The sequence below is a fragment of the Phoenix dactylifera genome, chromosome 4 (assembly GCF_051530095.1).
Source record: "Phoenix dactylifera cultivar Ajwa chromosome 4, Ajwa_hap1_PhDact_Kaust_v1.1, whole genome shotgun sequence".
NCBI lineage: Eukaryota > Viridiplantae > Streptophyta > Magnoliopsida > Arecales > Arecaceae > Phoenix > Phoenix dactylifera.
The window spans coordinates 34092961-34113470 of NC_143193.1; the positions used below are offsets into that span (position 1 = coordinate 34092961).

General features: G+C 49.6%; 40 non-coding genes and 16 pseudogenes across 40 annotated transcripts; all 56 read right to left on the minus strand.

Annotated features, from left to right (window-relative positions):
* Window positions 1–35: 35 nt before the first annotated feature.
* LOC149754849 (5S ribosomal RNA) lies at window positions 36–154 on the minus strand. Its single transcript, XR_016406135.1, has one exon. It is a non-coding gene; the product is annotated as a 5S ribosomal RNA (ribosomal RNA).
* Window positions 155–400: 246 nt separating this feature from the next.
* On the minus strand, window positions 401–519 carry LOC149754850 (5S ribosomal RNA). The gene has a single exon (XR_016406748.1). It is a non-coding gene; the product is annotated as a 5S ribosomal RNA (ribosomal RNA).
* Window positions 520–766: 247 nt separating this feature from the next.
* LOC149754851 (5S ribosomal RNA) lies at window positions 767–885 on the minus strand (annotated as a pseudogene).
* Window positions 886–1132: 247 nt separating this feature from the next.
* LOC149754852 (5S ribosomal RNA) lies at window positions 1133–1251 on the minus strand. Its single transcript, XR_016402381.1, has one exon. It is a non-coding gene; the product is annotated as a 5S ribosomal RNA (ribosomal RNA).
* A 247-nt stretch (window positions 1252–1498) lies between these two features.
* Window positions 1499–1617, minus strand: LOC149754853 (5S ribosomal RNA). The gene has a single exon (XR_016402382.1). It is a non-coding gene; the product is annotated as a 5S ribosomal RNA (ribosomal RNA).
* A 247-nt stretch (window positions 1618–1864) lies between these two features.
* Window positions 1865–1983, minus strand: LOC149754854 (5S ribosomal RNA). The gene has a single exon (XR_016408409.1). It is a non-coding gene; the product is annotated as a 5S ribosomal RNA (ribosomal RNA).
* A 247-nt stretch (window positions 1984–2230) lies between these two features.
* LOC149754855 (5S ribosomal RNA) lies at window positions 2231–2349 on the minus strand (annotated as a pseudogene).
* A 247-nt stretch (window positions 2350–2596) lies between these two features.
* LOC149754856 (5S ribosomal RNA) lies at window positions 2597–2715 on the minus strand. Its single transcript, XR_016408038.1, has one exon. It is a non-coding gene; the product is annotated as a 5S ribosomal RNA (ribosomal RNA).
* A 246-nt stretch (window positions 2716–2961) lies between these two features.
* On the minus strand, window positions 2962–3080 carry LOC149754857 (5S ribosomal RNA). Its single transcript, XR_016403653.1, has one exon. It is a non-coding gene; the product is annotated as a 5S ribosomal RNA (ribosomal RNA).
* A 246-nt stretch (window positions 3081–3326) lies between these two features.
* On the minus strand, window positions 3327–3445 carry LOC149754858 (5S ribosomal RNA). The gene has a single exon (XR_016403654.1). It is a non-coding gene; the product is annotated as a 5S ribosomal RNA (ribosomal RNA).
* A 246-nt stretch (window positions 3446–3691) lies between these two features.
* LOC149754859 (5S ribosomal RNA) lies at window positions 3692–3810 on the minus strand. Its single transcript, XR_016407924.1, has one exon. It is a non-coding gene; the product is annotated as a 5S ribosomal RNA (ribosomal RNA).
* A 247-nt stretch (window positions 3811–4057) lies between these two features.
* On the minus strand, window positions 4058–4176 carry LOC149754860 (5S ribosomal RNA; annotated as a pseudogene).
* Window positions 4177–4423: 247 nt separating this feature from the next.
* On the minus strand, window positions 4424–4542 carry LOC149754861 (5S ribosomal RNA). The gene has a single exon (XR_016402383.1). It is a non-coding gene; the product is annotated as a 5S ribosomal RNA (ribosomal RNA).
* A 247-nt stretch (window positions 4543–4789) lies between these two features.
* Window positions 4790–4908, minus strand: LOC149754862 (5S ribosomal RNA). The gene has a single exon (XR_016408519.1). It is a non-coding gene; the product is annotated as a 5S ribosomal RNA (ribosomal RNA).
* A 247-nt stretch (window positions 4909–5155) lies between these two features.
* Window positions 5156–5274, minus strand: LOC149754863 (5S ribosomal RNA; annotated as a pseudogene).
* A 247-nt stretch (window positions 5275–5521) lies between these two features.
* LOC149754864 (5S ribosomal RNA) lies at window positions 5522–5640 on the minus strand (annotated as a pseudogene).
* Window positions 5641–5887: 247 nt separating this feature from the next.
* On the minus strand, window positions 5888–6006 carry LOC149754865 (5S ribosomal RNA). The gene has a single exon (XR_016403655.1). It is a non-coding gene; the product is annotated as a 5S ribosomal RNA (ribosomal RNA).
* Window positions 6007–6252: 246 nt separating this feature from the next.
* Window positions 6253–6371, minus strand: LOC149754866 (5S ribosomal RNA). The gene has a single exon (XR_016403656.1). It is a non-coding gene; the product is annotated as a 5S ribosomal RNA (ribosomal RNA).
* A 246-nt stretch (window positions 6372–6617) lies between these two features.
* Window positions 6618–6736, minus strand: LOC149754867 (5S ribosomal RNA). Its single transcript, XR_016408576.1, has one exon. It is a non-coding gene; the product is annotated as a 5S ribosomal RNA (ribosomal RNA).
* Window positions 6737–6983: 247 nt separating this feature from the next.
* LOC149754868 (5S ribosomal RNA) lies at window positions 6984–7102 on the minus strand (annotated as a pseudogene).
* Window positions 7103–7349: 247 nt separating this feature from the next.
* On the minus strand, window positions 7350–7468 carry LOC149754869 (5S ribosomal RNA). Its single transcript, XR_016402384.1, has one exon. It is a non-coding gene; the product is annotated as a 5S ribosomal RNA (ribosomal RNA).
* Window positions 7469–7715: 247 nt separating this feature from the next.
* LOC149754870 (5S ribosomal RNA) lies at window positions 7716–7834 on the minus strand. Its single transcript, XR_016408628.1, has one exon. It is a non-coding gene; the product is annotated as a 5S ribosomal RNA (ribosomal RNA).
* Window positions 7835–8081: 247 nt separating this feature from the next.
* On the minus strand, window positions 8082–8200 carry LOC149754871 (5S ribosomal RNA; annotated as a pseudogene).
* Window positions 8201–8447: 247 nt separating this feature from the next.
* LOC149754872 (5S ribosomal RNA) lies at window positions 8448–8566 on the minus strand. Its single transcript, XR_016408039.1, has one exon. It is a non-coding gene; the product is annotated as a 5S ribosomal RNA (ribosomal RNA).
* A 247-nt stretch (window positions 8567–8813) lies between these two features.
* Window positions 8814–8932, minus strand: LOC149754873 (5S ribosomal RNA). The gene has a single exon (XR_016403657.1). It is a non-coding gene; the product is annotated as a 5S ribosomal RNA (ribosomal RNA).
* A 246-nt stretch (window positions 8933–9178) lies between these two features.
* Window positions 9179–9297, minus strand: LOC149754874 (5S ribosomal RNA). The gene has a single exon (XR_016403658.1). It is a non-coding gene; the product is annotated as a 5S ribosomal RNA (ribosomal RNA).
* Window positions 9298–9543: 246 nt separating this feature from the next.
* On the minus strand, window positions 9544–9662 carry LOC149754875 (5S ribosomal RNA). Its single transcript, XR_016408577.1, has one exon. It is a non-coding gene; the product is annotated as a 5S ribosomal RNA (ribosomal RNA).
* Window positions 9663–9909: 247 nt separating this feature from the next.
* On the minus strand, window positions 9910–10028 carry LOC149754876 (5S ribosomal RNA; annotated as a pseudogene).
* A 247-nt stretch (window positions 10029–10275) lies between these two features.
* LOC149754877 (5S ribosomal RNA) lies at window positions 10276–10394 on the minus strand. Its single transcript, XR_016402385.1, has one exon. It is a non-coding gene; the product is annotated as a 5S ribosomal RNA (ribosomal RNA).
* Window positions 10395–10641: 247 nt separating this feature from the next.
* On the minus strand, window positions 10642–10760 carry LOC149754878 (5S ribosomal RNA). The gene has a single exon (XR_016408720.1). It is a non-coding gene; the product is annotated as a 5S ribosomal RNA (ribosomal RNA).
* Window positions 10761–11007: 247 nt separating this feature from the next.
* On the minus strand, window positions 11008–11126 carry LOC149754879 (5S ribosomal RNA; annotated as a pseudogene).
* A 247-nt stretch (window positions 11127–11373) lies between these two features.
* LOC149754880 (5S ribosomal RNA) lies at window positions 11374–11492 on the minus strand. The gene has a single exon (XR_016403659.1). It is a non-coding gene; the product is annotated as a 5S ribosomal RNA (ribosomal RNA).
* A 246-nt stretch (window positions 11493–11738) lies between these two features.
* LOC149754881 (5S ribosomal RNA) lies at window positions 11739–11857 on the minus strand. The gene has a single exon (XR_016403660.1). It is a non-coding gene; the product is annotated as a 5S ribosomal RNA (ribosomal RNA).
* A 246-nt stretch (window positions 11858–12103) lies between these two features.
* Window positions 12104–12222, minus strand: LOC149754882 (5S ribosomal RNA). Its single transcript, XR_016408906.1, has one exon. It is a non-coding gene; the product is annotated as a 5S ribosomal RNA (ribosomal RNA).
* A 247-nt stretch (window positions 12223–12469) lies between these two features.
* Window positions 12470–12588, minus strand: LOC149754883 (5S ribosomal RNA; annotated as a pseudogene).
* Window positions 12589–12835: 247 nt separating this feature from the next.
* On the minus strand, window positions 12836–12954 carry LOC149754884 (5S ribosomal RNA). The gene has a single exon (XR_016402387.1). It is a non-coding gene; the product is annotated as a 5S ribosomal RNA (ribosomal RNA).
* A 247-nt stretch (window positions 12955–13201) lies between these two features.
* Window positions 13202–13320, minus strand: LOC149754885 (5S ribosomal RNA). The gene has a single exon (XR_016403661.1). It is a non-coding gene; the product is annotated as a 5S ribosomal RNA (ribosomal RNA).
* A 246-nt stretch (window positions 13321–13566) lies between these two features.
* Window positions 13567–13685, minus strand: LOC149754886 (5S ribosomal RNA). The gene has a single exon (XR_016403662.1). It is a non-coding gene; the product is annotated as a 5S ribosomal RNA (ribosomal RNA).
* Window positions 13686–13931: 246 nt separating this feature from the next.
* LOC149754887 (5S ribosomal RNA) lies at window positions 13932–14050 on the minus strand. Its single transcript, XR_016408907.1, has one exon. It is a non-coding gene; the product is annotated as a 5S ribosomal RNA (ribosomal RNA).
* A 247-nt stretch (window positions 14051–14297) lies between these two features.
* LOC149754888 (5S ribosomal RNA) lies at window positions 14298–14416 on the minus strand (annotated as a pseudogene).
* A 247-nt stretch (window positions 14417–14663) lies between these two features.
* On the minus strand, window positions 14664–14782 carry LOC149754889 (5S ribosomal RNA). Its single transcript, XR_016402388.1, has one exon. It is a non-coding gene; the product is annotated as a 5S ribosomal RNA (ribosomal RNA).
* Window positions 14783–15029: 247 nt separating this feature from the next.
* Window positions 15030–15148, minus strand: LOC149754890 (5S ribosomal RNA). Its single transcript, XR_016408816.1, has one exon. It is a non-coding gene; the product is annotated as a 5S ribosomal RNA (ribosomal RNA).
* Window positions 15149–15395: 247 nt separating this feature from the next.
* Window positions 15396–15514, minus strand: LOC149754891 (5S ribosomal RNA; annotated as a pseudogene).
* Window positions 15515–15761: 247 nt separating this feature from the next.
* LOC149754892 (5S ribosomal RNA) lies at window positions 15762–15880 on the minus strand. Its single transcript, XR_016403664.1, has one exon. It is a non-coding gene; the product is annotated as a 5S ribosomal RNA (ribosomal RNA).
* Window positions 15881–16126: 246 nt separating this feature from the next.
* On the minus strand, window positions 16127–16245 carry LOC149754893 (5S ribosomal RNA). Its single transcript, XR_016403665.1, has one exon. It is a non-coding gene; the product is annotated as a 5S ribosomal RNA (ribosomal RNA).
* A 246-nt stretch (window positions 16246–16491) lies between these two features.
* Window positions 16492–16610, minus strand: LOC149754894 (5S ribosomal RNA). Its single transcript, XR_016408578.1, has one exon. It is a non-coding gene; the product is annotated as a 5S ribosomal RNA (ribosomal RNA).
* Window positions 16611–16857: 247 nt separating this feature from the next.
* On the minus strand, window positions 16858–16976 carry LOC149754895 (5S ribosomal RNA; annotated as a pseudogene).
* Window positions 16977–17223: 247 nt separating this feature from the next.
* Window positions 17224–17342, minus strand: LOC149754896 (5S ribosomal RNA). The gene has a single exon (XR_016402389.1). It is a non-coding gene; the product is annotated as a 5S ribosomal RNA (ribosomal RNA).
* A 247-nt stretch (window positions 17343–17589) lies between these two features.
* LOC149754897 (5S ribosomal RNA) lies at window positions 17590–17708 on the minus strand. The gene has a single exon (XR_016408919.1). It is a non-coding gene; the product is annotated as a 5S ribosomal RNA (ribosomal RNA).
* Window positions 17709–17955: 247 nt separating this feature from the next.
* Window positions 17956–18074, minus strand: LOC149754898 (5S ribosomal RNA; annotated as a pseudogene).
* Window positions 18075–18321: 247 nt separating this feature from the next.
* On the minus strand, window positions 18322–18440 carry LOC149754899 (5S ribosomal RNA). The gene has a single exon (XR_016403666.1). It is a non-coding gene; the product is annotated as a 5S ribosomal RNA (ribosomal RNA).
* Window positions 18441–18686: 246 nt separating this feature from the next.
* Window positions 18687–18805, minus strand: LOC149754900 (5S ribosomal RNA). The gene has a single exon (XR_016403667.1). It is a non-coding gene; the product is annotated as a 5S ribosomal RNA (ribosomal RNA).
* Window positions 18806–19051: 246 nt separating this feature from the next.
* LOC149754901 (5S ribosomal RNA) lies at window positions 19052–19170 on the minus strand (annotated as a pseudogene).
* Window positions 19171–19417: 247 nt separating this feature from the next.
* Window positions 19418–19536, minus strand: LOC149754902 (5S ribosomal RNA; annotated as a pseudogene).
* A 247-nt stretch (window positions 19537–19783) lies between these two features.
* On the minus strand, window positions 19784–19902 carry LOC149754903 (5S ribosomal RNA). The gene has a single exon (XR_016402816.1). It is a non-coding gene; the product is annotated as a 5S ribosomal RNA (ribosomal RNA).
* Window positions 19903–20149: 247 nt separating this feature from the next.
* LOC149754904 (5S ribosomal RNA) lies at window positions 20150–20268 on the minus strand. The gene has a single exon (XR_016403668.1). It is a non-coding gene; the product is annotated as a 5S ribosomal RNA (ribosomal RNA).
* Between the last annotated feature and the right edge of the window lie 242 nt (window positions 20269–20510).

Below are 20510 nucleotides of genomic sequence, written 5' to 3' on the forward strand. Positions count from 1 at the left end.
TTACCAAAAAATAAAAAAGCGGGCAAAAAATAAAAGGGGTGCAACACGAGGACTTTCCATAGGGTCACCCATCCTAGTACTACCCTCGCCTAAGCACGCTTAACTGCGGAGTTCTGATGGGATCCGGTGCATTAGTGCTGGTATGATCGCACCCATGACATGGCCTTCGAAACTCCCTTTTATGACAAAGCAGCCGACCTCGACGGCCCGAGACATTCGCGCCGCCGGGGCCGTTCTGGCGTAGGATTCAACGCGCTGGTCCCGCTATGCTGCATGGCACCGCCAGTCTCCGGACTCAGTTTATTTTCGGGGGAAAAAATTATCCGAAGAGGAAAAGCCAAAAGCCGAATAATTGAAAATAAATATTATCAAAAAATAAAAAAGCGGGCAAAAAATAAAAGGGGGGCAACACGAGGACTTCCCAGGGGGTCACCCATCCTTGTACTACTCTCGCCCAAGCACGCTTAACTGCGGAGTTCTGATGGGATCCGGTGCATTAGTGCTGGTATGATCACACCCATGACAAGCCCTTCGAAACTCCCTTTTATGACAAAGCAGCAGACCTCGACGGCCCGAGACATTCGCGCCGCCGGGGCCGTTCTGGCGTAGAATTCAACGCGCTGGTCCCGCTATGCTGCATGGCACCGCCTGTCTCCGAACTCAGTTTATTTTGGGAGGAAAAAAATTATCCGGAGTGGAAAAGCCAAAAGCCGAAAAATTAAAAATAAATATTATCAAAAAATAAAAAAGCGGGCAAAAAATTAAAGGGGTGCAACACGAGGACTTCCCAGAGGGTCACCCATCCTAGTACTACTCTCGCCCAAGCATGCTTAACTGCGGAGTTCTGATGGAATCCGGTGCATTAGTGCTGGTATGATCGTGCCCATTACATGCCCTTCGAAACTCCCTTTTATGACAAAGCAGCAGACCTCGACGGCCCGAGACATTCGCGCCGGCGGGGCCGTTCTGGCGTAGGATTCAACGCGCTGGTCCCGCTATGCTGCATGGCACCGCCAGTCTCCGGACTCAGTTTATTTTCGGGGAAAAAAAATTATCCGAAGAGGAAAAGCCAAAGGCCGAAAAATTAAAAATAAATATTATCAAAAAATAAAAAAGCGGGCAAAAAATAAAAGGGGTGCAACACGAGGACTTTCCATAGGGTCACCCATCCTAGTACTACCCTCGCCCAAGCACGCTTAACTGCGGAGTTCTGATGGGATCCGGTGCATTAGTGCTGGTATGATCGCACCCATGACATGCCCTTCAAAACTCCCTTTTATGACAAAGCAGCCGACCTCGACGGCCCGAGACATTCGCGCCGCCGGGGCCGTTCTGGCGTAGGATTCAACGCGCTGGTCCCGCTATGCTGCATGGCACCGCCAGTCTCCGGACTCAGTTTATTTTCGGGGAAAAAAAATTATCCGAAGAGGAAAAGCCAAAGGCCGAAAAATTAAAAATAAATATTATCAAAAAATAAAAAAGCGGGCAAAAAATAAAAGGGGTGCAACACGAGGACTTTCCATAGGGTCACCCATCCTAGTACTACCCTCGCCCAAGCACGCTTAACTGCGGAGTTCTGATGGGATCCGGTGCATTAGTGCTGGTATGATCGCACCCATGACGTGCCCTTCGAAACTCCCTTTTATGACAAAGCAGCCGACCTCGACGGCCCGAGACATTCGCGCCGCCGGGGCCGTTCTGGCGTAGGATTCAACGCGCTGGTCCCGCTATGCTGCATGGCACCGCCAGTCTCCGGACTCAGTTTATTTTCGGGGAAAAAAAATTATCCGAAGAGGAAAAGCCAAAAGCCGAAAAATTAAAAATAAATATTAACAAAAAATAAAAAAGCGGGCAAAAAATAAAAGGGGTGCAACACGAGGACTTCCCAGGGGGTCACCCATCCTAGTACTACTCTCGCCCAAGCACGCTTAACTGCGGAGTTCAGATGGGATCCGGTGCATTAGTGCTGGTATGATCGCACCCATGACAAGCCCTTCGAAACTCCCTTTTATGACAAAGCAGCAGGTCTCGACGACCCGAGACATTCGCACCGCCGGGGCCGTTCTGGCGTAGGATTCAACGCGCTGGTCCCGCTATGCTGCATGGCACCGCCAGTCTCCGGACTCAGTTTATTTTCGGAGGAAAAAAATTATCCGAAGCGGAAAAGCCAAAAGCCGAAAAATTAAAAATAAATATTATCAAAAAATAAAAAAAGGGGCAAAAAATAAAAGGGGTGCAACACGAGGACTTCCCAGGTGGTCACCCATCCTAGTGCTACTCTCGCCCAAGCACGCTTAACTGCGGAGTTTTGATGGGATCCGGTGCATTAGTGCTGGTATGATCGCGCCCATGACATGCCCTTCGAAACTCCTTTTTATGACAAAGCAGCCGACCTCGACGGCCCGAGACGTTCGCGCCGCCGGGGCCGTTCTGGCGTAGGATTCAACGCGCTGGTCCCGCTATGCTGCATGGCACCGCCAGTCTCCGGACTCAGTTTATTTTCGGGGGAAAAAAATTATCCGAAGTGGAAAAGCCAAAAGCCGAAAAATTAAAAATAAATATTATCAAAAAATAAAAAAAGGGGCAAAAAATAAAAGGGGTGCAACACGAGGACTTCCCAGGTGGTCACCCATCCTAGTGCTACTCTCGCCCAAGCACGCTTAACTGCGGAGTTTTGATGGGATCCGGTGCATTAGTGCTGGTATGATCGCACCCATGACATGCCCTTCGAAACTCCCTTTTATGACAAAGCAGCCGACCTCGACGGCCCGAGACATTCGCGCCGCCGGGGCCGTTCTGGCGTAGGATTCAACGCGCTGGTCCCGCTATGCTGCATGGCACCGCCAGTCTCCGGACTCAGTTTATTTTCGGGGGAAAAAAATTATCCGAAGTGGAAAAGCCAAAAGCCGAAAAATTAAAAATAAATATTATCAAAAAATAAAAAAAGGGCAAAAAATAAATGGGGTGCAACACGAGGACTTCTCGGGGGGTCACCCATCCTAGTACTACTCTCGCCCAAGCACGCTTAACTGCAGAGTTCTGATGGGATCCGGTGCATTAGTGCTGGTATGATCGCACCCATGACAAGCCCTTCGAAACTCCGTTTTATGACAAAGCAGCCGGTCTCGACGGCCCGAGACATTCGCGCCGCCAGGGCCGTTCTGGCGTAGGATTCAACGCGCTGGTCCCGCTATGCTGCATGGCACCGCCAGTCTCCGGACTCAGTTTATTTTCGGGGGAAAAAATTATCCGAAGAGGAAAAGCCAAAAGCCGAATAATTAAAAATAAATATTATCAAAAAATAAAAAAGCGGGCAAAAAATAAAAGGGGTGCAACACGAGGACTTCTCGGGGGGTCACCCATCCTAGTACTACTCTCGCCCAAGCACGCTTAACTGCAGAGTTCTGATGGGATCCGGTGCATTAGTGCTGGTATGATCGCACCCATGACAAGCCCTTCGAAACTCCGTTTTATGACAAAGCTGCCGGTCTCGACGGCCCGAGACATTCGCGCCGCCAGGGCCGTTCTGGCGTAGGATTCAACGCGCTGGTCCCGCTATGCTGCATGGCACAGCCAGTCTCCGGACTCAGTTTATTTTCGGGGGAAAAAATTATCCGAAGAGGAAAAGCCAAAAGCCGAAAAATTAAAAATAAATATTATCAAAAAATAAAAAAGCGGGCAAAAAATAAAAGGGGGGCAACACGAGAACTTCCAAGGGGGTCACCCATCCTTGTACTACTCTCGCCCAAGCACGCTTAACTGCGGAGTTCTGATGGGATCCGGTGCATTAGTGCTGGTATGATCACACCCATGACAAGCCCTTCGAAACTCCCTTTTATGACAAAGCAGCAGACCTCGACGGCCCGAGACATTCGCGCCGCCGGGGCCGTTCTGGCGTAGAATTCAACGCGCTGGTCCCGCTATGCTGCATGGCACCGCCTGTCTCCGAACTCAGTTTATTTTGGGAGGAAAAAAATTATCCGGAGTGGAAAAGCCAAAAGCCGAAAAATTAAAAATAAATATTATCAAAAAATAAAAAAGCGGGCAAAAAATTAAAGGGGTGCAACACGAGGACTTCCCAGAGGGTCACCCATCCTAGTACTACTCTCGCCCAAGCATGCTTAACTGCGGAGTTCTGATGGAATCCGGTGCGTTAGTGCTGGTATGATCGTGCCCATTACATGCCCTTCGAAACTCCCTTTTATGACAAAGCAGCAGACCTCGACGGCCCGAGACATTCGCGCCGGCGGGGCCGTTCTGGCGTAGGATTCAACGCGCTGGTCCCGCTATGCTGCATGGCACCGCCAGTCTCCGGACTCAGTTTATTTTCGGGGAAAAAAAATTATCCGAAGAGGAAAAGCCAAAGGCCGAAAAATTAAAAATAAATATTATCAAAAAATAAAAAAGCGGGCAAAAAATAAAAGGGGTGCAACACGAGGACTTTCCATAGGGTCACCCATCCTAGTACTACCCTCGCCCAAGCACGCTTAACTGCGGAGTTCTGATGGGATCCGGTGCATTAGTGCTGGTATGATCGCACCCATGACATGCCCTTCGAAACTCCCTTTTATGACAAAGCAGCCGACCTCGACGGCCCGAGACATTCGCGCCGCCGGGGCCGTTCTGGCGTAGGATTCAACGCGCTGGTCCCGCTATGCTGCATGGCACCGCCAGTCTCCGGACTCAGTTTATTTTTGGGGAAAAAAAATTATCCGAAGAGGAAAAGCCAAAAGCCGAAAAATTAAAAATAAATATTAACAAAAAATAAAAAAGCGGGCAAAAAATAAAAGGGGTGCAACACGAGGACTTCCCAGGGGGTCACCCATCCTAGTACTACTCTCGCCCAAGCACGCTTAACTGCGGAGTTCAGATGGGATCCGGTGCATTAGTGCTGGTATGATCGCACCCATGACAAGCCCTTCGAAACTCCCTTTTATGACAAAGCAGCAGGTCTCGACGACCCGAGACATTCGCACCGCCGGGGCCGTTATGGCGTAGGATTCAACGCGCTGGTCCCGCTATGCTGCATGGCACCGCCAGTCTCCGGACTCAGTTTATTTTCGGAGGAAAAAAATTATCCGAAGCGGAAAAGCCAAAAGCCGAAAAATTAAAAATAAATATTATCAAAAAATAAAAAAAGGGGCAAAAAATAAAAGGGGTGCAACACGAGGACATCCCAGGTGGTCACCCATCCTAGTGCTACTCTCGCCCAAGCACGCTTAACTGCGGAGTTTTGATGGGATCCGGTGCATTAGTGCTGGTATGATCGCGCCCATGACATGCCCTTCGAAACTCCCTTTTATGACAAAGCAGCCGACCTCGACGGCCCGAGACGTTCGCGCCGCCGGGGCCGTTCTGGCGTAGGATTCAACGCGCTGGTCCCGCTATGCTGCATGGCACCGCCAGTCTCCGGACTCAGTTTATTTTCGGGGGAAAAAAATTATCCGAAGTGGAAAAGCCAAAAGCCGAAAAATTAAAAATAAATATTATCAAAAAATAAAAAAAGGGGCAAAAAATAAAAGGGGTGCAACACGAGGACTTCCCAGGTGGTCACCCATCCTAGTGCTACTCTCGCCCAAGCACGCTTAACTGCGGTGTTTTGATGGGATCCGGTGCATTAGTGCTGGTATGATCGCACCCATGACATGCCCTTCGAAACTCCCTTTTATGACAAAGCAGCCGACCTCGACGGCCCGAGACATTCGCGCCGCCGGGGCCGTTCTGGCGTAGGATTCAACGCGCTGGTCCCGCTATGCTGCATGGCACCGCCAGTCTCCGGACTCAGTTTATTTTCGGGGGAAAAAAATTATCCGAAGTGGAAAAGCCAAAAGCCGAAAAATTAAAAATAAATATTATCAAAAAATAAAAAAACGGGCAAAAAATAAATGGGGTGCAACACGAGGACTTCTCGGGGGGTCACCCATCCTAGTACTACTCTCGCCCAAGCACGCTTAACTGCAGAGTTCTGATGGGATCCGGTGCATTAGTGCTGGTATGATCGCACCCATGACAAGCCCTTCGAAACTCCGTTTTATGACAAAGCAGCCGGTCTCGACGGCCCGAGACATTCGCGCCGCCAGGGCCGTTCTGGCGTAGGATTCAACGCGCTGGTCCCGCTATGCTGCATGGCACCGCCAGTCTCCGGACTCAGTTTATTTTCGGGGGAAAAAATTATCCGAAGAGGAAAAGCCAAAAGCCGAATAATTAAAAATAAATATTATCAAAAAATAAAAAAGCGGGCAAAAAATAAAAGGGGTGCAACACGAGGACTTCTCGGGGGGTCACCCATCCTAGTACTACTCTCGCCCAAGCACGCTTAACTGCAGAGTTCTGATGGGATCCGGTGCATTAGTGCTGGTATGATCGCACCCATGACAAGCCCTTCGAAACTCCGTTTTATGACAAAGCTGCCGGTCTCGACGGCCCGAGACATTCGCGCCGCCAGGGCCGTTCTGGCTTAGGATTCAACGCGCTGGTCCCGCTATGCTGCATGGCACAGCCAGTCTCCGGACTTAGTTTATTTTCGGGGGAAAAAATTATCCGAAGAGGAAAAGCCAAAAGCTGAAAAATTAAAAATAAATATTATCAAAAAATAAAAAAGCGGGCAAAAAATAAAAGGGGGGCAACACGAGGACTTCCAAGGGGGTCACCCATCCTTGTACTACTCTCGCCCAAGCACGCTTAACTGCGGAGTTCTGATGGGATCCGGTGCATTAGTGCTGGTATGATCACACCCATGACAAGCCCTTCGAAACTCCCTTTTATGACAAAGCAGCAGACCTCGACGGCCCGAGACATTCGCGCCGCCGGGGCCGTTCTGGCGTAGAATTCAACGCGCTGGTCCCGCTATGCTGCATGGCACCGCCTGTCTCCGAACTCAGTTTATTTTGGGAGGAAAAAAATTATCCGGAGTGGAAAAGCCAAAAGCCGAAAAATTAAAAATAAATATTATCAAAAAATAAAAAAGCGGGCAAAAAATTAAAGGGGTGCAACACGAGGACTTCCCAGAGGGTCACCCATCCTAGTACTACTCTCGCCCAAGCATGCTTAACTGCGGAGTTCTGATGGAATCCGGTGCGTTAGTGCTGGTATGATCGTGCCCATTACATGCCCTTCGAAACTCCCTTTTATGACAAAGCAGCAGACCTCGACGGCCCGAGACATTCGCGCCGGCGGGGCCGTTCTGGCGTAGGATTCAACGCGCTGGTCCCGCTATGCTGCATGGCACCGCCAGTCTCCGGACTCAGTTTATTTTCGGGGAAAAAAAATTATCCGAAGAGGAAAAGCCAAAGGCCGAAAAATTAAAAATAAATATTATCAAAAAATAAAAAAGCGGGCAAAAAATAAAAGGGGTGCAACACGAGGACTTTCCATAGGGTCACCCATCCTAGTACTACCCTCGCCCAAGCACGCTTAACTGCGGAGTTCTGATGGGATCCGGTGCATTAGTGCTGGTATGATCGCACCCATGACATGCCCTTCGAAACTCCCTTTTATGACAAAGCAGCCGACCTCGACGGCCCGAGACATTCGCGCCGCCGGGGCCGTTCTGGCGTAGGATTCAACGCGCTGGTCCCGCTATGCTGCATGGCACCGCCAGTCTCCGGACTCAGTTTATTTTTGGGGAAAAAAAATTATCCGAAGAGGAAAAGCCAAAAGCCGAAAAATTAAAAATAAATATTAACAAAAAATAAAAAAGCGGGCAAAAAATAAAAGGGGTGCAACACGAGGACTTCCCAGGGGGTCACCCATCCTAGTACTACTCTCGCCCAAGCACGCTTAACTGCGGAGTTCAGATGGGATCCGGTGCATTAGTGCTGGTATGATCGCACCCATGACAAGCCCTTCGAAACTCCCTTTTATGACAAAGCAGCAGGTCTCGACGACCCGAGACATTCGCACCGCCGGGGCCGTTATGGCGTAGGATTCAACGCGCTGGTCCCGCTATGCTGCATGGCACCGCCAGTCTCCGGACTCAGTTTATTTTCGGAGGAAAAAAATTATCCGAAGCGGAAAAGCCAAAAGCCGAAAAATTAAAAATAAATATTATCAAAAAATAAAAAAAGGGGCAAAAAATAAAAGGGGTGCAACACGAGGACTTCCCAGGTGGTCACCCATCCTAGTGCTACTCTCGCCCAAGCACGCTTAACTGCGGAGTTTTGATGGGATCCGGTGCATTAGTGCTGGTATGATCGCGCCCATGACATGCCCTTCGAAACTCCCTTTTATGACAAAGCAGCCGACCTCGACGGCCCGAGACGTTCGCGCCGCCGGGGCCGTTCTGGCGTAGGATTCAACGCGCTGGTCCCGCTATGCTGCATGGCACCGCCAGTCTCCGGACTCAGTTTATTTTCGGGGGAAAAAAATTATCCGAAGTGGAAAAGCCAAAAGCCGAAAAATTAAAAATAAATATTATCAAAAAATAAAAAAAGGGGCAAAAAATAAAAGGGGTGCAACACGAGGACTTCCCAGGTGGTCACCCATCCTAGTGCTACTCTCGCCCAAGCACGCTTAACTGCGGAGTTTTGATGGGATCCGGTGCATTAGTGCTGGTATGATCGCACCCATGACATGCCCTTCGAAACTCCCTTTTATGACAAAGCAGCCGACCTCGACGGCCCGAGACATTCGCGCCGCCGGGGCCGTTCTGGCGTAGGATTCAACGCGCTGGTCCCGCTATGCTGCATGGCACCGCCAGTCTCCGGACTCAGTTTATTTTCGGGAGAAAAAAATTATCCGAAGTGGAAAAGCCAAAAGCCGAAAAATTAAAAATAAATATTATCAAAAAATAAAAAAACGGGCAAAAAATAAATGGGGTGCAACACGAGGACTTCTCGGGGGGTCACCCATCCTAGTACTACTCTCGCCCAAGCACGCTTAACTGCAGAGTTCTGATGGGATCCGGTGCATTAGTGCTGGTATGATCGCACCCATGACAAGCCCTTCGAAACTCCGTTTTATGACAAAGCAGCCGGTCTCGACGGCCCGAGACATTCGCGCCGCCAGGGCCGTTCTGGCGTAGGATTCAACGCGCTGGTCCCGCTATGCTGCATGGCACCGCCAGTCTCCGGACTCAGTTTATTTTCGGGGGAAAAAATTATCCGAAGAGGAAAAGCCAAAAGCCGAATAATTAAAAATAAATATTATCAAAAAATAAAAAAGCGGGCAAAAAATAAAAGGGGTGCAACACGAGGACTTCTCGGGGGGTCACCCATCCTAGTACTACTCTCGCCCAAGCACGCTTAACTGCAGAGTTCTGATGGGATCCGGTGCATTAGTGCTGGTATGATCGCACCCATGACAAGCCCTTCGAAACTCCGTTTTATGACAAAGCTGCTGGTCTCGACGGCCCGAGACATTCGCGCCGCCAGGGCCGTTCTGGCGTAGGATTCAACGCGCTGGTCCCGCTATGCTGCATGGCACAGCCAGTCTCCGGACTCAGTTTATTTTCGGGAGAAAAAATTATCCGAAGAGGAAAAGCCAAAAGCCGAAAAATTAAAAATAAATATTATCAAAAAATAAAAAAGCGGGCAAAAAATAAAAGGGGGGCAACACGAGGACTTCCAAGGGGGTCACCCATCCTTGTACTACTCTCGCCCAAGCACGCTTAACTGCGGAGTTCTGATGGGATCCGGTGCATTAGTGCTGGTATGATCACACCCATGACAAGCCCTTCGAAACTCCCTTTTATGACAAAGCAGCAGACCTCGACGGCCCGAGACATTCGCGCCGCCGGGGCCGTTCTGGCGTAGAATTCAACGCGCTGGTCCCGCTATGCTGCATGGCACCGCCTGTCTCCGAACTCAGTTTATTTTGGGAGGAAAAAAATTATCCGGAGTGGAAAAGCCAAAAGCCGAAAAATTAAAAATAAATATTATCAAAAAATAAAAAAGCGGGCAAAAAATTAAAGGGGTGCAACACGAGGACTTCCCAGAGGGTCACCCATCCTAGTACTACTCTCGCCCAAGCATGCTTAACTGCGGAGTTCTGATGGAATCCGGTGCGTTAGTGCTGGTATGATCGTGCCCATTACATGCCCTTCGAAACTCCCTTTTATGACAAAGCAGCAGACCTCGACGGCCCGAGACATTCGCGCCGGCGGGGCCGTTCTGGCGTAGGATTCAACGCGCTGGTCCCGCTATGCTGCATGGCACCGCCAGTCTCCGGACTCAGTTTATTTTCGGGGAAAAAAAATTATCCGAAGAGGAAAAGCCAAAGGCCGAAAAATTAAAAATAAATATTATCAAAAAATAAAAAAGCGGGCAAAAAATAAAAGGGGTGCAACACGAGGACTTTCCATAGGGTCACCCATCCTAGTACTACCCTCGCCCAAGCACGCTTAACTGCGGAGTTCTGATGGGATCCGGTGCATTAGTGCTGGTATGATCGCACCCATGACATGCCCTTCGAAACTCCCTTTTATGACAAAGCAGCCGACCTCGACGGCCCGAGACATTCGCGCCGCCGGGGCCGTTCTGGCGTAGGATTCAACGCGCTGGTCCCGCTATGCTGCATGGCACCGCCAGTCTCCGGACTCAGTTTATTTTTGGGGAAAAAAAATTATCCGAAGAGGAAAAGCCAAAAGCCGAAAAATTAAAAATAAATATTAACAAAAAATAAAAAAGCGGGCAAAAAATAAAAGGGGTGCAACACGAGGACTTCCCAGGGGGTCACCCATCCTAGTACTACTCTCGCCCAAGCACGCTTAACTGCGGAGTTCAGATGGGATCCGGTGCATTAGTGCTGGTATGATCGCACCCATGACAAGCCCTTCGAAACTCCCTTTTATGACAAAGCAGCAGGTCTCGACGACCCGAGACATTCGCACCGCCGGGGCCGTTATGGCGTAGGATTCAACGCGCTGGTCCCGCTATGCTGCATGGCACCGCCAGTCTCCGGACTCAGTTTATTTTCGGAGGAAAAAAATTATCCGAAGCGGAAAAGCCAAAAGCCGAAAAATTAAAAATAAATATTATCAAAAAATAAAAAAAGGGGCAAAAAATAAAAGGGGTGCAACACGAGGACTTCCCAGGTGGTCACCCATCCTAGTGCTACTCTCGCCCAAGCACGCTTAACTGCGGAGTTTTGATGGGATCCGGTGCATTAGTGCTGGTATGATCGCGCCCATGACATGCCCTTCGAAACTCCCTTTTATGACAAAGCAGCCGACCTCGACGGCCCGAGACGTTCGCGCCGCCGGGGCCGTTCTGGCGTAGGATTCAACGCGCTGGTCCCGCTATGCTGCATGGCACCGCCAGTCTCCGGACTCAGTTTATTTTCGGGGGAAAAAAATTATCCGAAGTGGAAAAGCCAAAAGCCGAAAAATTAAAAATAAATATTATCAAAAAATAAAAAAAGGGGCAAAAAATAAATGGGGTGCAACACGAGGACTTCTCGGGGGGTCACCCATCCTAGTACTACTCTCGCCCAAGCACGCTTAACTGCAGAGTTCTGATGGGATCCGGTGCATTAGTGCTGGTATGATCGCACCCATGACAAGCCCTTCGAAACTCCGTTTTATGACAAAGCAGCCGGTCTCGACGGCCCGAGACATTCGCGCCGCCAGGGCCGTTCTGGCGTAGGATTCAACGCGCTGGTCCCGCTATGCTGCATGGCACCGCCAGTCTCCGGACTCAGTTTATTTTCGGGGAAAAAAATTATCCGAAGAGGAAAAGCCAAAAGCCGAATAATTAAAAATAAATATTATCAAAAAATAAAAAAGCGGGCAAAAAATAAAAGGGGTGCAACACGAGGACTTCTCGGGGGGTCACCCATCCTAGTACTACTCTCGCCCAAGCACGCTTAACTGCAGAGTTCTGATGGGATCCGGTGCATTAGTGCTGGTATGATCGCACCCATGACAAGCCCTTCGAAACTCCGTTTTATGACAAAGCTGCTGGTCTCGACGGCCCGAGACATTCGCGCCGCCAGGGCCGTTCTGGCGTAGGATTCAACGCGCTGGTCCCGCTATGCTGCATGGCACAGCCAGTCTCCGGACTCAGTTTATTTTCGGGAGAAAAAATTATCCGAAGAGGAAAAGCCAAAAGCCGAAAAATTAAAAATAAATATTATCAAAAAATAAAAAAGCGGGCAAAAAATAAAAGGAGGGCAACACGAGGACTTCCAAGGGGGTCACCCATCCTTGTACTACTCTCGCCCAAGCACGCTTAACTGCGGAGTTCTGATGGGATCCGGTGCATTAGTGCTGGTATGATCACACCCATGACAAGCCCTTCGAAACTCCCTTTTATGACAAAGCAGCAGACCTCGACGGCCCGAGACATTCGCGCCGCCGGGGCCGTTCTGGCGTAGAATTCAACGCGCTGGTCCCGCTATGCTGCATGGCACCGCCTGTCTCCGAACTCAGTTTATTTTGGGAGGAAAAAAATTATCCGGAGTGGAAAAGCCAAAAGCCGAAAAATTAAAAATAAATATTATCAAAAAATAAAAAAGCGGGGAAAAAATTAAAGGGGTGCAACACGAGGACTTCCCAGAGGGTCACCCATCCTAGTACTACTCTCGCCCAAGCATGCTTAACTGCGGAGTTCTGATGGAATCCGGTGCGTTAGTGCTGGTATGATCGTGCCCATTACATGCCCTTCGAAACTCCCTTTTATGACAAAGCAGCAGACCTCGACGGCCCGAGACATTCGCGCCGGCGGGGCCGTTCTGGCGTAGGATTCAACGCGCTGGTCCCGCTATGCTGCATGGCACCGCCAGTCTCCGGACTCAGTTTATTTTCGGGGAAAAAAAATTATCCGAAGAGGAAAAGCCAAAGGCCGAAAAATTAAAAATAAATATTATCAAAAAATAAAAAAGCGGGCAAAAAATAAAAGGGGTGCAACACGAGGACTTTCCATAGGGTCACCCATCCTAGTACTACCCTCGCCCAAGCACGCTTAACTGCGGAGTTCTGATGGGATCCGGTGCATTAGTGCTGGTATGATCGCACCCATGACATGCCCTTCGAAACTCCCTTTTATGACAAAGCAGCCGACCTCGACGGCCCGAGACATTCGCGCCGCCGGGGCCGTTCTGGCGTAGGATTCAACGCGCTGGTCCCGCTATGCTGCATGGCACCGCCAGTCTCCGGACTCAGTTTATTTTTGGGGAAAAAAAATTATCCGAAGAGGAAAAGCCAAAAGCCGAAAAATTAAAAATAAATATTATCAAAAAATAAAAAAAGGGGCAAAAAATAAATGGGGTGCAACACGAGGACTTCTCGGGGGGTCACCCATCCTAGTACTACTCTCGCCCAAGCACGCTTAACTGCAGAGTTCTGATGGGATCCGGTGCATTAGTGCTGGTATGATCGCACCCATGACAAGCCCTTCGAAACTCCGTTTTATGACAAAGCAGCCGGTCTCGACGGCCCGAGACATTCGCGCCGCCAGGGCCGTTCTGGCGTAGGATTCAACGCGCTGGTCCCGCTATGCTGCATGGCACCGCCAGTCTCCGGACTCAGTTTATTTTCGGGGAAAAAAATTATCCGAAGAGGAAAAGCCAAAAGCCGAATAATTAAAAATAAATATTATCAAAAAATAAAAAAGCGGGCAAAAAATAAAAGGGGTGCAACACGAGGACTTCTCGGGGGGTCACCCATCCTAGTACTACTCTCGCCCAAGCACGCTTAACTGCAGAGTTCTGATGGGATCCGGTGCATTAGTGCTGGTATGATCGCACCCATGACAAGCCCTTCGAAACTCCGTTTTATGACAAAGCTGCTGGTCTCGACGGCCCGAGACATTCGCGCCGCCAGGGCCGTTCTGGCGTAGGATTCAACGCGCTGGTCCCGCTATGCTGCATGGCACAGCCAGTCTCCGGACTCAGTTTATTTTCGGGAGAAAAAATTATCCGAAGAGGAAAAGCCAAAAGCCGAAAAATTAAAAATAAATATTATCAAAAAATAAAAAAGCGGGCAAAAAATAAAAGGAGGGCAACACGAGGACTTCCAAGGGGGTCACCCATCCTTGTACTACTCTCGCCCAAGCACGCTTAACTGCGGAGTTCTGATGGGATCCGGTGCATTAGTGCTGGTATGATCACACCCATGACAAGCCCTTCGAAACTCCCTTTTATGACAAAGCAGCAGACCTCGACGGCCCGAGACATTCGCGCCGCCGGGGCCGTTCTGGCGTAGAATTCAACGCGCTGGTCCCGCTATGCTGCATGGCACCGCCTGTCTCCGAACTCAGTTTATTTTGGGAGGAAAAAAATTATCCGGAGTGGAAAAGCCAAAAGCCGAAAAATTAAAAATAAATATTATCAAAAAATAAAAAAGCGGGGAAAAAATTAAAGGGGTGCAACACGAGGACTTCCCAGAGGGTCACCCATCCTAGTACTACTCTCGCCCAAGCATGCTTAACTGCGGAGTTCTGATGGAATCCGGTGCGTTAGTGCTGGTATGATCGTGCCCATTACATGCCCTTCGAAACTCCCTTTTATGACAAAGCAGCAGACCTCGACGGCCCGAGACATTCGCGCCGGCGGGGCCGTTCTGGCGTAGGATTCAACGCGCTGGTCCCGCTATGCTGCATGGCACCGCCAGTCTCCGGACTCAGTTTATTTTCGGGGAAAAAAAATTATCCGAAGAGGAAAAGCCAAAGGCCGAAAAATTAAAAATAAATATTATCAAAAAATAAAAAAGCGGGCAAAAAATAAAAGGGGTGCAACACGAGGACTTTCCATAGGGTCACCCATCCTAGTACTACCCTCGCCCAAGCACGCTTAACTGCGGAGTTCTGATGGGATCCGGTGCATTAGTGCTGGTATGATCGCACCCATGACATGCCCTTCGAAACTCCCTTTTATGACAAAGCAGCCGACCTCGACGGCCCGAGACATTCGCGCCGCCGGGGCCGTTCTGGCGTAGGATTCAACGCGCTGGTCCCGCTATGCTGCATGGCACCGCCAGTCTCCGGACTCAGTTTATTTTTGGGGAAAAAAAATTATCCGAAGAGGAAAAGCCAAAAGCCGAAAAATTAAAAATAAATATTAACAAAAAATAAAAAAGCGGGCAAAAAATAAAAGGGGTGCAACACGAGGACTTCCCAGGGGGTCACCCATCCTAGTACTACTCTCGCCCAAGCACGCTTAACTGCGGAGTTCAGATGGGATCCGGTGCATTAGTGCTGGTATGATCGCACCCATGACAAGCCCTTCGAAACTCCCTTTTATGACAAAGCAGCAGGTCTCGACGACCCGAGACATTCGCACCGCCGGGGCCGTTATGGCGTAGGATTCAACGCGCTGGTCCCGCTATGCTGCATGGCACCGCCAGTCTCCGGACTCAGTTTATTTTCGGAGGAAAAAAATTATCCGAAGCGGAAAAGCCAAAAGCCGAAAAATTAAAAATAAATATTATCAAAAAATAAAAAAAGGGGCAAAAAATAAAAGGGGTGCAACACGAGGACTTCCCAGGTGGTCACCCATCCTAGTGCTACTCTCGCCCAAGCACGCTTAACTGCGGAGTTTTGATGGGATCCGGTGCATTAGTGCTGGTATGATCGCGCCCATGACATGCCCTTCGAAACTCCCTTTTATGACAAAGCAGCCGACCTCGACGGCCCGAGACGTTCGCGCCGCCGGGGCCGTTCTGGCGTAGGATTCAACGCGCTGGTCCCGCTATGCTGCATGGCACCGCCAGTCTCCGGACTCAGTTTATTTTCGGGGGAAAAAAATTATCCGAAGTGGAAAAGCCAAAAGCCGAAAAATTAAAAATAAATATTATCAAAAAATAAAAAAAGGGGCAAAAAATAAATGGGGTGCAACACGAGGACTTCTCGGGGGGTCACCCATCCTAGTACTACTCTCGCCCAAGCACGCTTAACTGCAGAGTTCTGATGGGATCCGGTGCATTAGTGCTGGTATGATCGCACCCATGACAAGCCCTTCGAAACTCCGTTTTATGACAAAGCAGCCGGTCTCGACGGCCCGAGACATTCGCGCCGCCAGGGCCGTTCTGGCGTAGGATTCAACGCGCTGGTCCCGCTATGCTGCATGGCACCGCCAGTCTCCGGACTCAGTTTATTTTCGGGGAAAAAAATTATCCGAAGAGGAAAAGCCAAAAGCCGAATAATTAAAAATAAATATTATCAAAAAATAAAAAAGCGGGCAAAAAATAAAAGGGGTGCAACACGAGGACTTCTCGGGGGGTCACCCATCCTAGTACTACTCTCGCCCAAGCACGCTTAACTGCAGAGTTCTGATGGGATCCGGTGCATTAGTGCTGGTATGATCGCACCCATGACAAGCCCTTCGAAACTCCGTTTTATGACAAAGCTGCCGGTCTCGACGGCCCGAGACATTCGCGCCGCCAGGGCCGTTCTGGCGTAGGATTCAACGCGCTGGTCCCGCTATGCTGCATGGCACAGCCAGTCTCCGGACTCAGTTTATTTTCGGGGGAAAAAATTATCCGAAGAGGAAAAGCCAAAAGCCGAAAAATTAAAAATAAATATTATCAAAAAATAAAAAAGCGGGCAAAAAATAAAAGGGGGGCAACACGAGGACTTCCAAGGGGGTCACCCATCCTTGTACTACTCTCGCCCAAGCACGCTTAACTGCGGAGTTCTGATGGGATCCGGTGCATTAGTGCTGGTATGATCACACCCATGACAAGCCCTTCGAAACTCCCTTTTATGACAAAGCAGCAGACCTCGACGGCCCGAGACATTCGCGCCGCCGGGGCCGTTCTGGCGTAGAATTCAACGCGCTGGTCCCGCTATGCTGCATGGCACCGCCTGTCTCCGAACTCAGTTTATTTTGGGAGGAAAAAAATTATCCGGAGTGGAAAAGCCAAAAGCCGAAAAATTAAAAATAAATATTATCAAAAAATAAAAAAGCGGGCAAAAAATTAAAGGGGTGCAACACGAGGACTTCCCAGAGGGTCACCCATCCTAGTACTACTCTCGCCCAAGCATGCTTAACTGCGGAGTTCTGATGGAATCCGGTGCGTTAGTGCTGGTATGATCGTGCCCATTACATGCCCTTCGAAACTCCCTTTTATGACAAAGCAGCAGACCTCGACGGCCCGAGACATTCGCGCCGGCGGGGCCGTTCTGGCGTAGGATTCAACGCGCTGGTCCCGCTATGCTGCATGGCACCGCCAGTCTCCGGACTCAGTTTATTTTCGGGGAAAAAAAATTATCCGAAGAGGAAAAGCCAAAGGCCGAAAAATTAAAAATAAATATTATCAAAAAATAAAAAAGCGGGCAAAAAATAAAAGGGGTGCAACACGAGGACTTTCCATAGGGTCACCCATCCTAGTACTACCCTCGCCCAAGCACGCTTAACTGCGGAGTTCTGATGGGATCCGGTGCATTAGTGCTGGTATGATCGCACCCATGACATGCCCTTCGAAACTCCCTTTTATGACAAAGCAGCCGACCTCGACGGCCCGAGACATTCGCGCCGCCGGGGCCGTTCTGGCGTAGGATTCAACGCGCTGGTCCCGCTATGCTGCATGGCACCGCCAGTTTCCGGACTCAGTTTATTTTTGGGGAAAAAAAATTATCCGAAGAGGAAAAGCCAAAAGCCGAAAAATTAAAAATAAATATTAACAAAAAATAAAAAAGCGGGCAAAAAATAAAAGGGGTGCAACACGAGGACTTCCCAGGGGGTCACCCATCCTAGTACTACTCTCGCCCAAGCACGCTTAACTGCGGAGTTCAGATGGGATCCGGTGCATTAGTGCTGGTATGATCGCACCCATGACAAGCCCTTCGAAACTCCCTTTTATGACAAAGCAGCAGGTCTCGACGACCCGAGACATTCGCACCGCCGGGGCCGTTATGGCGTAGGATTCAACGCGCTGGTCCCGCTATGCTGCATGGCACCGCCAGTCTCCGGACTCAGTTTATTTTCGGAGGAAAAAAATTATCCGAAGCGGAAAAGCCAAAAGCCGAAAAATTAAAAATAAATATTATCAAAAAATAAAAAAAGGGGCAAAAAATAAAAGGGGTGCAACACGAGGACTTCCCAGGTGGTCACCCATCCTAGTGCTACTCTCGCCCAAGCACGCTTAACTGCGGAGTTTTGATGGGATCCGGTGCATTAGTGCTGGTATGATCGCGCCCATGACATGCCCTTCGAAACTCCCTTTTATGACAAAGCAGCCGACCTCGACGGCCCGAGACGTTCGCGCCGCCGGGGCCGTTCTGGCGTAGGATTCAACGCGCTGGTCCCGCTATGCTGCATGGCACCGCCAGTCTCCGGACTCAGTTTATTTTTGGGGGAAAAAAATTATCCGAAGTGGAAAAGCCAAAAGCCGAAAAATTAAAAATAAATATTATCAAAAAATAAAAAAACGGGCAAAAAATAAATGGGGTGCAACACGAGGACTTCTCGGGGGGTCACCCATCCTAGTACTACTCTCGCCCAAGCACGCTTAACTGCAGAGTTCTGATGGGATCCGGTGCATTAGTGCTGGTATGATCGCACCCATGACAAGCCCTTCGAAACTCCGTTTTATGACAAAGCAGCCGGTCTCGACGGCCCGAGACATTCGCGCCGCCAGGGCCGTTCTGGCGTAGGATTCAACGCGCTGGTCCCGCTATGCTGCATGGCACCGCCAGTCTCCGGACTCAGTTTATTTTCGGGGGAAAAAATTATCCGAAGAGGAAAAGCCAAAAGCCGAATAATTAAAAATAAATATTATCAAAAAATAAAAAAGCGGGCAAAAAATAAAAGGGGTGCAACACGAGGACTTCTCGGGGGGTCACCCATCCTAGTACTACTCTCGCCCAAGCACGCTTAACTGCAGAGTTCTGATGGGATCCGGTGCATTAGTGCTGGTATGATCGCACCCATGACAAGCCCTTCGAAACTCCGTTTTATGACAAAGCTGCCGGTCTCGACGGCCCGAGACATTCGCGCCGCCAGGGCCGTTCTGGCGTAGGATTCAACGCGCTGGTCCCGCTATGCTGCATGGCACAGCCAGTCTCCGGACTCAGTTTATTTTCGGGGGAAAAAATTATCCGAAGAGGAAAAGCCAAAAGCCGAAAAATTAAAAATAAATATTATCAAAAAATAAAAAAGCGGGCAAAAAATAAAAGGGGGGCAACACGAGGACTTCCATGGGGGTCACCCATCCTTGTACTACTCTCGCCCAAGCACGCTTAACTGCGGAGTTCTGATGGGATCCGGTGCATTAGTGCTGGTATGATCACACCCATGACAAGCCCTTCGAAACTCCCTTTTATGACAAAGCAGCAGACCTCGACGGCCCGAGACATTCGCGCCGCCGGGGCCGTTCTGGCGTAGAATTCAACGCGCTGGTCCCGCTATGCTGCATGGCACCGCCTGTCTCCGAACTCAGTTTATTTTGGGAGGAAAAAAATTATCCGGAGTGGAAAAGCCAAAAGCCGAAAAATTAAAAATAAATATTATCAAAAAATAAAAAAGCGGGCAAAAAATTAAAGGGGTGCAACACGAGGACTTCCCAGAGGGTCACCCATCCTAGTACTACTCTCGCCCAAGCATGCTTAACTGCGGAGTTCTGATGGAATCCGGTGCGTTAGTGCTGGTATGATCGTGCCCATTACATGCCCTTCGAAACTCCCTTTTATGACAAAGCAGCAGACCTCGACGGCCCGAGACATTCGTGCCGGCGGGGCCGTTCTGGCGTAGGATTCAACGCGCTGGTCCCGCTATGCTGCATGGCACCGCCAGTCTCCGGACTCAGTTTATTTTCGGGGAAAAAAAATTATCCGAAGAGGAAAAGCCAAAGGCCGAAAAATTAAAAATAAATATTATCAAAAAATAAAAAAGCGGGCAAAAAATAAAAGGGGTGCAACACGAGGACTTTCCATAGGGTCACCCATCCTGGTACTACCCTCGCCCAAGCACGCTTAACTGCGGAGTTCTGATGGGATCCGGTGCATTAGTGCTGGTATGATCGCACCCATGACATGCCCTTCGAAACTCCCTTTTATGACAAAGCAGCCGACCTCGACGGCCCGAGACATTCGCGCCGCCGGGGCCGTTCTGGCGTAGGATTCAACGCGCTGGTCCCGCTATGCTGCATGGCACCGCCAGTCTCCGGACTCAGTTTATTTTCGGGGGAAAAAAATTATCCGAAGTGGAAAAGCCAAAAGCCGAAAAATTAAAAATAAATATTATCAAAAAATAAAAAAACGGGCAAAAAATAAATGGGGTGCAACACGAGGACTTCTCGGGGGGTCACCCATCCTAGTACTACTCTCGCCCAAGCACGCTTAACTGCAGAGTTCTGATGGGATCCGGTGCATTAGTGCTGGTATGATCGCACCCATGACAAGCCCTTCGAAACTCCGTTTTATGACAAAGCAGCCGGTCTCGACGGCCCGAGACATTCGCGCCGCCAGGGCCGTTCTGGCGTAGGATTCAACGCGCTGGTCCCGCTATGCTGCATGGCACCGCCAGTCTCCGGACTCAGTTTATTTTCGGGGGAAAAAATTATCCGAAGAGGAAAAGCCAAAAGCCGAATAATTAAAAATAAATATTATCAAAAAATAAAAAAGCGGGCAAAAAAT